This window comes from Aplysia californica, unplaced genomic scaffold (assembly GCF_000002075.1).
Source record: "Aplysia californica isolate F4 #8 unplaced genomic scaffold, AplCal3.0 scaffold00420, whole genome shotgun sequence".
Classification (NCBI taxonomy): domain Eukaryota; kingdom Metazoa; phylum Mollusca; class Gastropoda; order Aplysiida; family Aplysiidae; genus Aplysia; species Aplysia californica.
The window spans coordinates 508,279-522,980 of NW_004797690.1; the positions used below are offsets into that span (position 1 = coordinate 508,279).

General features: G+C 39.3%; 1 long non-coding RNA gene across 1 annotated transcript; it reads left to right on the forward strand.

Moving 5' to 3' along the window:
* The first annotated feature begins 108 nt into the window (after positions 1-108).
* LOC106012587 lies at positions 109-13,406 on the forward strand. Its single transcript, XR_001185089.2, has 2 exons — positions 109-298; positions 7,891-13,406. It is a non-coding gene; the product is annotated as an uncharacterized LOC106012587 (long non-coding RNA).
* Positions 13,407-14,702: the final 1,296 nt, after the last annotated feature.

The following is a 14,702-nucleotide window of genomic DNA, read 5'->3' on the forward strand; positions in this document are numbered from 1 at the left end:
CTCGCCGTAAAAATAGCCACTGCGTTTTTTAAAAGGTAGTGTTAATTGCACAGAATTCTGTGGTTAATTGCCACCGAGTAATTGAAGCTCTTTTGCGTTGGTGAGTAGATCTAGCCTATTGTGCTCAAGTGCTCGATGTTGTGCGTTGGCCTCTCTGTCCCGGCCTCTGTGTGTGTGTGTCTGTCTGTGTGTGGGTTTTCCTGATGCCGGTCCCCCCGGATTTATGTTCCGCGATATAAAATTAATTTCTGCTTGAGTTTGTGTGCGTTTGTGACCTTCTACTTCTAGAATTGCCTGTGTAGGTTCTATACCGAAGTGTAGGCTAAGGTTAGCCTAGATCTAGGCCTACGTCTCATTGAAAACCCGCAAAGTTGATACCGTAGCTCTAGACTTGATGCTCGTCCAATGAAATTAGAGAAAAATTTGGCCTCATTAGACGCACATTATGAATAGAGCTCTAAAGATAGTGTTGTTTTCAGACTTGACACTGCTTCAATGGGTGGCAATTGACACTACCGTCAATTTTTGTCAATTGCCACAGCGTCACTCGGTGGCAATTGACGCTACCTTTTTAAAAATAAAGTATAGCTTGGTCTTCCTTCTGGGGTGTTGTTACAGTATCCCTTTCTGCCCGGGTTGGCCTGGGCAGGTAGCGCCGGAGCCAGCCTCTTGTCTTATAAATGTTAATGATCTAAATTGTGTCGCTGGGGGCATTTAAAAACACTTTCGTGGGTGGTTGGTGGGTGCTCTGGTGTGGTTTGCTCCTTCTTTCCTATCAAACATCTATCGTCCTTATCTCCCCTCCTTCTTTTTTATGTTTGTTACTCTCTTGTAACGCCTCTAATCTTCTGGCGCTCATATGACCTTGTGCTGTTGTGAGCGCCGTAAAAACCTCTGCTTAAAAAACACTTTCATTCAGATTTTTTTCAAAGGAAAACAACACCTGTGAAAACTTCTGTCCACTGCAGCATTCTATCGGTTCTTGCACTTAAACACAACACAGGTGGAGGGCATTTTTACTAATTGACTTGCCTAATCTCGGAATAAAACCTTCTTTCTTATCTAGATTTTTTGCGTGAGTGCAGCACAGGTAGACCACAGTTTCGCTGCGAGAGAGGGCTCCAATCAGGCGTGCGGTGCCGCCCACAGAGCATTCTCAATTACTGTAAACTCCTTGGCTAGACAGCTGGGCTAGCCGTGCTTATTCTTAATATGATGACTAGACTGACCATTAAAAAATAGACCTACTGAATTGTAAATATTTATATAAATTTTTAGTTTGCAGTACCTAAAGTATTTGAGACGAAACCAGATGCCTTAATAATAATAATAGATAATAATAGATAGCATTTGTATAGCGCATATCCCCGCTCAACAGCAGGCTCTATGCGCTTTACACTATATTATTACCCCAGCAGACCATAGAACACTCCGAAACATTCTCAGCTTCCCGGGAAGCATACAGTGCAAGCAGCTGATTAAGCGCTCAAACACTAACAAACTGACAAGATCTTTCGCTGTCTATAGCTGGGTACCCATTCCCACCTGGGTGAAGTGAGGAAAATTCGTGTAAAGTGCCTTTCCCAAGGACACAACGTCGGGCCCTTGACGGGATTCGAACCCACAACCTTACGGTTGCGAGTCCGAGAGCCTAACCACTAGGCCACCGACGCCACTTAATGACAGTGCATGTATTTTAAACCTCCTGTTTTCTAATGTTAATAGGCCTAAGATAAGTATGGTGTACTTAAGTACGGCTAGACTTCTTGGCTAGCTGTACTTAAGTACGGCGTACGGGTAGACAGCCAGGCTAGCTGTACTTAAGGACGGCTAGACTGTCTGGCTAGCCGTACTTAATATTGATGGCTGAATTGTAAATGAAATTTTTAGTTTGCAATGCCTAAAGTATTTGTATTTCAGACAAAATCAAAAGGTGCCTTACTGACTTGCATGTATTTGAACCTGAATAATTACTAGATCTAGATCTAATGAGACCTGTGTACTTAACAGGTTTGAGTCGATAGGGCCAAACCTAGATCTAAGTACGGCTAGGCTGGCAGTCTAGCTAGACTCTTAAGTACGGCTAGCCACTTCATATATACATATTAAACATTTTAATTAAAGTATATATATTTATATATATTGCTTTCCATTGTGTGTGTAAATTAGATGCTATGCTCAGCGGACCTTTATTTTGACGAGACAAAATCTAGAGTCTAGGTTTCTACATATATTTAATGTATGTATCTGTTTTCATATATTTACGATTCATATAAAACGCCTTAGCGTATTGAGTTCAATCAGTCAGTCAGACTTGTTTTATGTTTATCTCCTAATCCATTCATCTCCTAATTACTATAAGACTACTGTTGTCTAGATGTAGATATCGAGAGGCTCCATTAAAATATGAAATCAATACCCAACAACAATAATGATGAATATCTTCTATGTTAAAGAAACACCAAACCATATCAGATGAGGGGAGAGGGTAGGGTGGGTGGATAAGAGTTTGAGTCTTGTTTGATAGAACTATACTCGGTTTAGATCTAAATATATTGTTGTTGTCTTCACCTAAGATCCCACAATTTATAATTCCGGTTCACTTATTTAAGATTTCGCTGTTAAAAAATAAACCAAACAAAGTAACAAAGCAACAATAAATTTTACTGCACTAGTCATCCCTAAGATAAATTATCCCCCTCGGAAGTGTGAATGGACTAAAAACACTGCTTTCCCTATCGTACTTTACTGAACAAAAAAAACCTTCAAGGGTCATCCATGCTCATGCATGGGATCACATCTCCGCTCTAACTCTCGATTCGAGGTAAACGTTTGCTTTAGACTCAAGGATTTTACGACTGCGGGATCACGCCCAGGTGTGAATTCCTCATCGAAGCCTTTGATTTTGCCGAACATCGAACTCGCAATTTGATTAATAGCCTATCGCCTGAGCTTACAGCCAAGGCATGTTTCATTTGGTAGAGCCAACGAGGCCCCTCATTCATACCCATGTCGAGAATCATGCAGTCATAATATCTTAAATTCAGTTTAAAAAATACATTTTTCACCATTTCTTATTAAAATGAAATCTTTTAACGTCATGAAAGATTATCTTTATAATTTGGTATGTTTGATCATTTGATGATACTTGATACTTGGATAAGTTTTTTTCTTTTGCCGATCTTCTTAAATTTCAAACTAGCTATATATATAACATAAAACTCTTAAATAATTGAACAGTCCCTAGGCTTTCTCAGTTGCCTAGAACAGTCCGTGTCACACACTGAATGTAATTTTTTTTCACCTTGTCATCCCATCAGTTGATCACAATCTCTCTCTCTCTCTCTCTCTCTCTCTCTCTCTCTCTCTCTCTCTCTCTCTCTCTCTCTCTCATCTCTCATCTCTCATCTCTCTCTCTCTCTCTCTCTCTCTCTCTCTCTCTCTCTCTCTCTCTCTCTCTCTCTCTCTCTCTCTCTCTCTCTCTCTCTAGTGGTCTGTCCTGGACGACCCACACGGATCGGACCACTTCCCCATCAACCTAATTCCAGACATTCCACACCGAACTCCTATCCCAGACCGTTTCAATCTTAAAAGAGCGGACTGGGATGGGTTTCACATGGAATGTCTGGAGAAACTCAGTCCATCTCAAACACATACACAAACTTTTGAACGATTTCATGAAACCCTTCTCGAAATCTTTCAAAAACACATACCAAAATTATCCACCAAACCCCGAAAAAATAAATGTTGGTTCACTGAAGACTGCCAAAAAGCTGTTGCGGCCAAAAAATCAGCTTTCAGGAAGTTCGTCAACTCTAAAACTAACGAAGACCTCATTAATTTCAAAATTGCGCGAGCCCAAGCACGCAGAAAAATCAGAACAGCCAAGAAAACATCTTTTCGAAATTATGTCTAAAAAATCAACAACAACACACCAATGCACAAAGTCTGGAAGATGATAAAGAAATTAAAAGGTACTAAAAAAGACACAATCAAACACATCCTTAAACCGAATAACTCCTTCGTAGAAACCGAAAAAATAGTTGCTGACTGTATAGCATCAACTCTCTCCGGAAATTCCTCTACCCACAATTACAACCCTGAATTCAAAAAAGTAAAAATGTCTTCTGAAAAGACAACTGTTGATTTTACCTCTTCAAATGAAGAACACTATAATTGCAGCTTTTCTCTTAACGAATTAAAATGTAATATTGCAGAACTATCAAACACAGCTCCAGGCCCTGATCAAATACAGAACGAAATCATCAAACGTCTTCCAGACGAAGCACTCCTATTACTCCTTGATATTTACAATGAACTCTGGCATTCTCAACAATTTCCGAACAGTTGGCGTCTTGCCACTGTTATACCAATCCCAAAACCAGGGAAAGATCACTCTAACCCTTCAAACTACCGTCCCATAGCCCATACAAACTGTTTCTGTAAACTTATGGAAAAACTTATTAACAAACGTCTAATGTGGTTTCTCGAAACCTCAAACTCCTTATCCAATTTTCAATGCGGTTTTCGCAAAAATCGCTCTACTATTGACCATCTCGTCCGACTTGAAACTTTCATTCGGGAAGCTTTCATTCGAAAAGAGCACCTTGTGGCTATTTTTTTCGACTTAGAAAAAGCCTTCAACACCACATGGAAACATGGTATTCTGAAAGACCTGCATGACTTGGGCTTACGCGGAAATCTTCCAGAATTTATACGAAACTTTTTGAAAGATCGATCATTTCAAGTAAAAGTAGGTTCAACCCTATCAAATTTACACACCCAAGAAGAAGGCGTCCCCCAGGGAAGCATCTTATCGCCCATTCTTTTCGAAATCAAAATCAATTCCATCACAAAAACCCTTCAAAACAATATTGACTGCTCACTTTACGTTGACGACTTCCTGATCTGCTATAAATCCAAATCCAAAATGGATCACAATGAACGTCAGCTTCAGCTTCAACTCCATAAATTGGAAACTTGGGCAAACGGGCACGGGTTCAAATTTTCCACATCAAAAACAAACTGTGTACATTTTTGTCTGTCGCACAAGTGTGCGACAACCAGATTTATATTTGTTTGGAGAGAAAATTCCTGTTAAAAAACAAGCTCGTTTCCTGGGCGTAATCTTCGACAATAAACTTTCTTTCCTACCACACTTGAAAGACCTAAAGACGAGGTGTCAGAGTGCTCTCAACGCCTTAAAAGTATTATCCAATTCTGAATGGGGAGGAGATACTGAAATACTTCTTCAACTTTACCGTTCCCTTGTCCGTTCCAGGCTGGACTATGCCAGTCCTGTTTACGGATCAGCCAGAAAGTCTTACCTTAAAATTCTAGACCCTGTTCAGAACCAAGGCCTTCGCCTTGCCCTAGGCGCTTTCCGTACTTCATCTGTAGAAAGTTTACAGGCAGAAGCGCATGAACCATCTTTGGAACTTAGAAGAAAAAAACTCTCTTTGCAGTACGCTTTGAAACTTAGCTCAGTACCCCAAAACCCAGCCCACAAATGTGTCTTTGGCCTTACCGAAGACCTAAAAACTCTATCCTCCTTAGGAAATAAAGTAAGCCCTTTCGGAATAAGAATCCAGAACGATCTCAAAGACATTGATTTTTCTGAAGACATAATCGAGCCCTTTGCCATGTCCAGCATACCTCCATGGCATTTAACCAAACCAAACATAGATACTAGTCTTGAAAAACATAACAAAAAGTCCACAGACAAAACTACATACTTAAACTCATACAAACAGCTAATAAATAGATACCCTGAAGCAGAGAAACTCTTTACAGACGGATCCAAAAATGACTCCTCAGTAGGAGCTGCTGCCCTTGCATCGCCACACAGCTTAAGCTTAAGGAAACTCCACCCAGAAGCTTCAGTCTACACTGCTGAGGCTACAGCTCTTGAAATGGCCCTAAATATTATAGATCAATCAACCAAGTCTACCTTCCTAATCCTTTCAGACTCTCTCTCTTGTCTGAAATCTTTAGAGCGCTCTGACACCTCCGACAACAGAATTTTGAAACTTGGAGTGAACTTTTGCGAAAGTAAACAACTTGTGTTTCGCGCGCTCATACGACCTTAGCAGTTGCGAGCGCTGTAAAACCCTATACTACTACTACTACTAATTTTGAAACTTATCATTAAACTGCATTTTCTATATCAGTCTGGAAAAACTATTACAATAGCTTGGCTTCCAAGCCATGTAGGCATTGATGGCAACGAAGACGTTGACCAATTTGCCAAAGAATCTCTAAAACTACCTGAAAACAAAAATAGTAAAATCCCTTTCTCTGACATGAAACCAAAAGTAAAAGAACACATCACATCCTCCTGGTCCCAAATTTGGAATCAACAAATACACAACAAACTCCATTACATTCAACCAAAACTTACTCCCAGAAAACGACTATCTCTACCACGAAGAGAAAAAGTAATTTTTACCCGACTAAGGATAGGACACACGCACGTCATGCACAAACATTTGCTCGAAGGAGAGGAAGCTCCTTTTTGCGTGGCGTTTAACACAAGTTTCACAGTTCGGCACATCCTAATGGAATGTGTCGACTTTAATTATGTCCGTGGGAAATATTTTAAATGTAAAGATGTTAAGACCCTTTTTGACATCATAGAGCTTAGAAGAATTTTAAATTATATAAAAGAAATTGGACTGTTTAATAAAATGTGAAAATATATAATTGTCGTTGTCGGTGTATATATACATACAGTGTATATATACATACACTGGAATTTGTATTGTATATACAAATGTAAATAAGCCTTTTCCATATTTACAAAATTTTAAAAAATAAATGTTTGTTCGTCTTTTTAGCATAATAGAAATAGTGTGATCGTTTGCGGTTGCGAGCTCCGAAAGACTCTTTATTAAAAACACGTCTGATTTTGTAGCGGTGAAACCTGATGGCGCTTAAATGACCAAAATTGTGTCGATAGTGCCGTAAAACATCTACCCAATCAATCAATCAATCAGCAGCAGGGATAGGGCAAGAGAGGAGGAAAGGGAAGCTTAGCGGGAAGATGCATGCCTAAAAAAACATCGCGTTTGTTCTTCGTCATTACAATACATTTTTCTGATTGGTTGGTCAATTGAGAATGACTTAACACTTAAACTCTTCCTTGGTGGGTATATCGGATTATTCCTATTTTATATCGGGGGGGGGAGGCAGGTGGCAAATTTCCCCTCCTGGCGAAGTTACCCGAGTCTACTTTATCTGGTATTCATAACAAGTTGCCAGGAGTTTAGTTCCTGGTAATTGTGTTTATTTTTGAGGGAGGATGTATAGTTTATTAAAAGTCATATGGTTTTATTATTATTAAAATATTTGAATTGGGTATGTAGAATCTAAGAACATTGGATTTAAATTTGCATTTTATTTGAAATTACAGTCTTATGTACTTGTCTCTTTTTTGGGGGGAGTTTTGAAACTGTTTTGCAAGGTGTGTGGGAAAGGGGTCTATTGGAGTTTTACTGTCAAGAAGCACTTTGAGCCTCCAGGCTGTAAAGCTCTGTACTATTGCAATCCGTTTCACTGTTGGGAGTCCTCTGTATGATTCAGAAAGGGGTAAACCCCCCCTAAAAACCCCCCCAACAAAACAAACAAAAACTAAACAACTGACAGATCAACAGACCCACTCTCTTGCAAGCACACATGTTATTTGTTTACTTAACTATTACCTGTTTTCTTTGTATATATACTTTATGGATAAACCCATTAGAAACAACTTGAACAAATTTTGAATGATATGACAAGTCTTTTAAAAATCACGTAAACACACCATTTAATTTTTAAAAACAAATTGCTAGTTGAAGGTTGTTGTTCGTTCCGCAAGGTTAATTTTGTGTGTGTTTTTCTTCTGTCACTTAGCTCAGCCTTTGACCACGTGTGGAGCGCGGGGACCACCAACAAGCTGTCACCAGTCATCATGATGCCAGGCCAGTCTTTCTACCTGTCTACAGAAGTGTCCGCTTATGCTTGCTTACGTCCACATCACGATGTCAGGTGGTTTCAGGTGTGGATTTCAAGAAAGCTTTGTCTTGTGGCACTGGATGTAGTGGATTTGCGTACTTGCATAGAATGTGGCTAGTGTATCTTCTTGTATTTTGTTTTGAATATATGTATGACGGGTACCACTTTTTAAAATGATTATCTATCTCTCGAACTGACTACTGAAGGTCGGGCTTTTCGACTGGAGGTATCCTGAGAGTTGACCAGTTTGCTGACGCAGATGCCAGAGATGTGGAGAGGTTGGAGCCCTCACTCTCCATGCAACAAAGAATATTTTTGATGAGGTGTTCGCTGGAACTGGCGTATAGGGATTGAAGATAGGCTGGGAGCTCCAGATCGGATATGGCTCTCAAAGCAATGCCGCCAAGGGACGCAGGGAGCTTAGCCTGGGACCATCCTGTATCATGAAATGAGATGTTTGTGATATGTTTGGCTGCATGCCGTACCTGGTAGTCGAACGTTGACAGTTCTCTTGTGGCCCCGTACGTCGGGGCACTCCTTAAAGTATACAGTAGCTTTGGGGAAGCAAAGCAATTGCAGAGAAGAAAGAGAGGGCATATGAATCCAAGAGACACAGATTCTTGGACGTCGATCAATGAACTGAGTTTTTTTCTCTGGCTATTGATGTCTTCACAGCCTCCATTTTGATTGGTGCTCCCAGCTGCACCGCCTCTGCCGGCTCCACGATCGTTACCCCTGATGGGATTTATTGGGACTCCCTGTAGGCAGTCACCGAAATCCTATGTAGAATCGCCAATGTTGATTATCTCGGACTCGGGGGCAACTTGTGGGTGATGGGATCCAACGTTTGTGAGTGGCAAGGGGTTGTTTACATGATTTGTATGTGCTGCCTACCTCGGAAGAAAAGTGATTTCTCTGACAGGTGCAAGGCATGGCCCTGTTGGCTAATGGTAAAAATTGTGTTTTATATGTTTGAGCAGAACAATCTTTTGTTACTCTTCTTTTCATTTGGCTATTGACTTGGTCATTGTCATCATTGACCTCTGATACACTATGACCTCTGCTACACTAGATCTAGATGGCTGATCCTGTCTCTCCCATATAATTTCATTGGCTGCGGCACACATGCTCTCTGTTGCAACTTCTTTACTAGCTGTGAGTGAATTTTGTGAAATATTTTGGTTAAATTTGGGTACGTGATGGGCTGTGTACTGTGTTGCAATGCAAGCTCATTTTTTGAACCATTTAAATCTTAAATTTGTTGATGTATATCAATTGTGCCCAGTAAGCCATGAAAACTGCTTTTTAGATTATTGAAATTGGATGGAAAATAAATTTATGACCCTTCAAAATTTGGTGAAACTTAGAAAGAAAAATGTTCCGACTTTCTTTTACCCCACGGGTCGTACTTTCAAGGATAGTTACACCTGAACATTTCAATCTGTTAGTATTTGGACACTTGTTTTGTGAAGAGTATAATATTTTAAGAGAGTACGATAAAACACAGACAAATAGATAATGCGGTAGAAACATAAGAGACGAGATATAACTTAATTCCAGAGTCCCAATTTCGACCAATGAAAGGAAAACGAATGACACGAAGATAATAAAAACTCATACAAATCATTAAAAAAACTGTAGACATTGCATCTAATTTTTAAAAAAAGTCTAAAAGCAAGTATTTGCAAACTTACGAGGATTTAAAATTCAAAGAAATGCAATTTTCGCACAAAAAAAATTTTTTTAGCCATAAAGAAAGATAGAATTGAGATAGAAAGTTAAAACTGGTTGATACTTATGTGATTTTGTCCAAGGAATCTATTTCTGGCCTTTATTTCATTTCTTGATAACTCCATTATTTCAGTGTCAAAATACTAGTTTTTATTTTAAAAACTAAAAATGACGAGAATTTTTTGGGTGTATATAAGTGTAATAACAACTGTTATGATTATTACAAAATTTACTCAAGTACACTATGCAGTAAACTTTACCTTACATGATCACGCCATAAGCTTAAACTTAAACCCTTAACTTTAAACTTACTAGAATGACTCTGACACATTAAAATGACATGCAGCAGCAGTGTTATCTCTCTATTTTTCTTATTAAATTTAATATCTTTAATCCAGAGCTACATGTATTAATTATTTGTACACTATTATAATTTTGTCCAAAAAATTGGACCACAAAATTTTTCATTTTATTATTCTATGATAATGCTAGATCTATATTCAGACATCCATTTCTTCCTCTAAAGGCTCTCCTTCATCTACACACCCCCTTTCAACTTCATTCATCACATGAACTCTCCTCCTTGTAGTCTTAGTCTTAGGATTTGCCAAGGTCTCACTATGCTCTTCATTTGGCTCTATACCTAGGTGGCTACACAGTTCCTTGTATAGGGTTTTCAGGTTCCCTGTAAGTCGCAGATCTTTTGCATTCGTAAATTACTTCCTTAATCTGATTTGCACCTTTAAATTATAAAGTGCATTTAGCCCCCTGTGTAAATTTTTCATTTTACAATTCTATGATAATGCTAGGATCTATATTCAGACATCCATTTCTTCTTGCCAAGGTCTCACTATGTTCTTCATTTGGCTCTATACCTAGGTGGCTACAAAGTTCCTTGTATAGGGTTCTCATGTTCCCTGTAAGTCGCAGATCTTTTGCATTCATAAATTACTTCCTTAATCTGATTTGCACCTTTAAATTATAAAGTGCATTTAGCCCGGGCCTCATGAGACTGCGTAATTCTTCTTTGGTTTCACTCAAACCACCCTGGCTCACCAATTCTGTGAGGAGATGTGCTTGTTTTTCTTTCTCATTTTTTTTTCTCTTCTCTCTTTCTTTCTTTTTCTTGGATTTTCCTTTTCACAGCTGTTATGACACTTTTGATTGCTGCTTTGTGGGGTTTTTTTTTTCAAGGGCCCACTATGCTTCCTTGCATTTTCCATGATTTTTCTTTGATTTGTCTGATTTTTGCTTGTCAAGAATTTGGATGTCTGATTGTGTTTCCACCTGCTGATGGTGCTCCGCAAGAATGTGGTTGCTTTCCTTCTTTTCACCATGTCATAATCCAAAATCTCCAAACGTCTTTTCCCGTCAGAGTTGTCAAAGGGCACATAGATAAAACCTCCTTGACAGAAGAGGGAATTTCTCCCCCATGCACCCCTCCAAGCAATATTGAGTTACTGGTATCGTCTTAAAGCTTGTTCAGTTGTCTTGCTTATGCCTATAACCATCATTTAAATAGTAAATGCACTCCATACAGCTGCCTTGACAGTGTACCTTTCCACATAGTGTTCTTTGCTACACTTTTCCCAAATGAGTTTGTTGAGATTTTCGTTGACATTTTGTGTTTTTCCGTACCAGATTCCTATCAGCTAAATCTGCAAACATTTGCTTCACAAATTCAACAACACTATTAATTTGGCAATCCATTCGTATGCTTGTAACTATTTTCATCCTGGGTTAGTTCTAACAGGTAGGATCGGAAGCCCGCCTCCCTAAATGATCTAAATTGCGTTGATGGCGTAAATCATCATTATTTATAAATGAAATAGAATCTTTATAGTGTTTAAGGAATTTTTAAGAATATTATAAGGAAGAGGTGTTAATAAAAAAAATATTGATCTTCTGGGATAAATTGGTTCAACATTAAGTTGCTGTTCAAAAGTTGAAGTATTTGACAAGTTGTGCCATGAATATTTGGCCACACTGTTGTGCTATTGTGAAAACAATTTGTTGTGTTTTTGTAACATTCCTTTTATTTTATGTACTGAGAAATCTTTTTGCTGACTATGGTAGTTATTGTTTGTGATTGTGGTTTCCATGTACCAGTGCTTTGTTTTCTAGTACAATGTAGTGAAAGATCCACGTCTTGTCTTTTTTTTTTTTTTTTTAGTCCCTGACTTGGGTAGGCCCCCTGTGTATGTGAACCCAGATATTTAATACGGCGGCTTTGAGAAGGTCTTGATTTTTCTTACTTTTACTTAATGTAATGCTGTGGTGTTATTTGTGAGAATGTTACTACTTTTGCATTTTTTAAAGATATTTTTCTTTTGTTTTTGTCTTACTTTCTGTTTACTGTGTTATGTTGTGGAGAAATCTTTTTGCTGACTGTGCAGGTGTAGGTAACTGTTATGTTGATGTGTCAGATGTACACATGTACATGTAGAATATGAAGAGGTTGTCGCCTTCTTTTTTTTTTTTCTCTTCACATGTTCCCTTTGCTGACAGTAGCAGGTGGTTGTGGTTTGGATGTACCAGGCACACGATTCTACTCTGTGTGTAAGAAGTATGAAGAGGCTGCTTCTTGTTTCACTTTTGTGTGGGATGTATTGGGTCTCTCTGCTGACACTAGCAGGTGATTGTGGTTTGGAATGGATGTACCAGGTCTACGATTCTATATCTGTCCCCATGGTTTTATGCACCCTGCATAATTTAGCAATCTGATCATTTTTGGCATAATTTCTGATTATTTTGCTTTCTCATTCTTTGTTAAAAATTAACAGAATCGCATAATTTCACATTTTTGGGCTCAGTTTGCATAATTTCAGATTTTTTGGGGCATGGCATAAAACCACGGGGACAGCTATATGTATGTAAGAAGTATACAGAGAGTTGAGCCTTCTTTTTTTGTTCACTACTTGTCATATGACTGTTGTGTGGGATGTATTGGGTCTCTTTGCTGACAGTAGCAGGTGGCTGTGGTTTGGATGTACCAGACCTGCAATGTATATATAAGAAGTATGAAGAGAGTTAGTTGAGTCTTCTTTCTTTGTTCACTGCTTCTCATCTGACTGTTGTGTGGGATGCATTGGGTGTCTTTGCTGACAGTAGCAGGTGGGGGCGGTTTAGATGTACCAGGCTCATGACTCTTGTTTGTCTTCATTTGCCCCCACTTTTTTGGGGTGCAGGATTGTTTCTTTTGCTGACAGTAGTAGGTGGCCGTGATTTGGGTGAACCAAGTTCATGAGTCTGTTCTTGAAATTGAAAGTTATAATAGAGTTGAGCCTTCTCTTTTTTCTTTTGTCTTCATTTGCACATTTTTTTTTAGATGCAGGATTGTTTCTTTTGCTAACAGCAGTAGGTGGCCATGATTTGGATGTACCAGGTACTCGACATGAGCCAGTATTGGAACGTCTTTGTCCTATTTATCCCCTCGCTAGTCCATGTTTGTTGGGTGGGTGGGCGGAGGGGGTGCGTTTTACATCTAACGTGCTGAAATCAACATTTGCACAAGTAGTAAAGACATGCAGTTTGAATACATGTTTGAATCGAGGAAAAATAATGCAAGATAAGGGGGGGGAAGTGGAAATCCAAGATGGCCATCATAATATTGGCGGCCTCTGGATTTTATTCCCAGTTTCGAATCTCTACTCCTAAAGTTTACCAATGGGTTTGCTTGAAAATTGAAACCTAGAGACGGGGCGGGGTGGTGGTGGTATTGGTATTGGTATTGTAATTAATGCATTGAGTTTTTTTCCAGATATTTTTCAAAATGAATGACGTTACTGTTCTTTGCAGTGTCAGGCGTGTCACAAATCCTACTTGTACTAGAACTAGATCGGTAGATTTTCAACTTCAGATCAGTCTAGAATTCCAAAGATGAATCCAGTAGCTTGAAAATGTGTGCTGACGCTAAGAAAAATAACCAGCCTTGAAATTTAGTTATCAAAAGGCTTACCAATCAACTCTTGGAGCTGCAGTATAGTCTCAATTACTTGCATTACTCCGAACTTTCATGAACAAGACTTTCAGATCCAAAAAGTGATTTCATTATAATAATGTCCTTGTCTTCTTTCCAACCCTTCTACCTTTTTCTTTGCGGTGACCACTCTACTGCTAAGCGCTCTGCCCTCAGATAGACTTTAGTTGTGTCTAGTAGGGCACTGACCGTGTGCGACGAACACGTTCTGTGAACCAGGCAGCGAGTCCTTTTGCTGCCAGTACATGTGGCCGTAATGTGTTTGTACTGGAGGCATCCCTCTCTTTGGGTTTGCCCCGTTCATCCTTTCTGCTACCGCTATTATTGTGATCTTGTGATAATATGCGGTCATTCCATGCCGACGTGGTGGAAACTTTTGAAGCTCAATGATTAGACAGCCGCATCAGTGGTGTAGTAGTTAAGTGCTTTGCGATTACGCACAGAGGACCTGAGCCCACCTCCCGTGTGGGGAGAATTTTTATGGGGTGTCTGTCTTTTTTCTGGGACGTTGTATCCCTTTTAGCCCCGGTTGGCGCTGACAGGGAGGGTCGGAAGTTTGTCTTCTAAATGATCTACATTATGTCCTAAAAAGACATGCATTAAGAAAAAAAGTAATGAGAAATTTTCAACAACCCTTATGCCTGCAGGGAACAGCAAGCCGGTTCAGTGCATACTGACACCAGATTTCCAGTCTTTAAAATCTGTATCTGAACCAGCTGGCAATGACATTTTCTCTGTTCACAAGATAGTTGTGAAATCTAAGTGAAACGTTTTTTCTTTTTCCCCATCTGCTTTTCAGCATGCCATTGTGCTTCATCAGACACAGTGAATGCCTGGGGGTCCAGATACCCACTTCTTTCTGCTGGGACATTGTGTTGCTCTCACTCTCAGCCCAGGTTGGCCAATTACAGGCATGGTTGAAGCACGCCTCCTATATGATTTAAATTGAGTTGAAAATTTTACTCAGACTCCAGTATATATGTGCTCCGGTGTACATTTG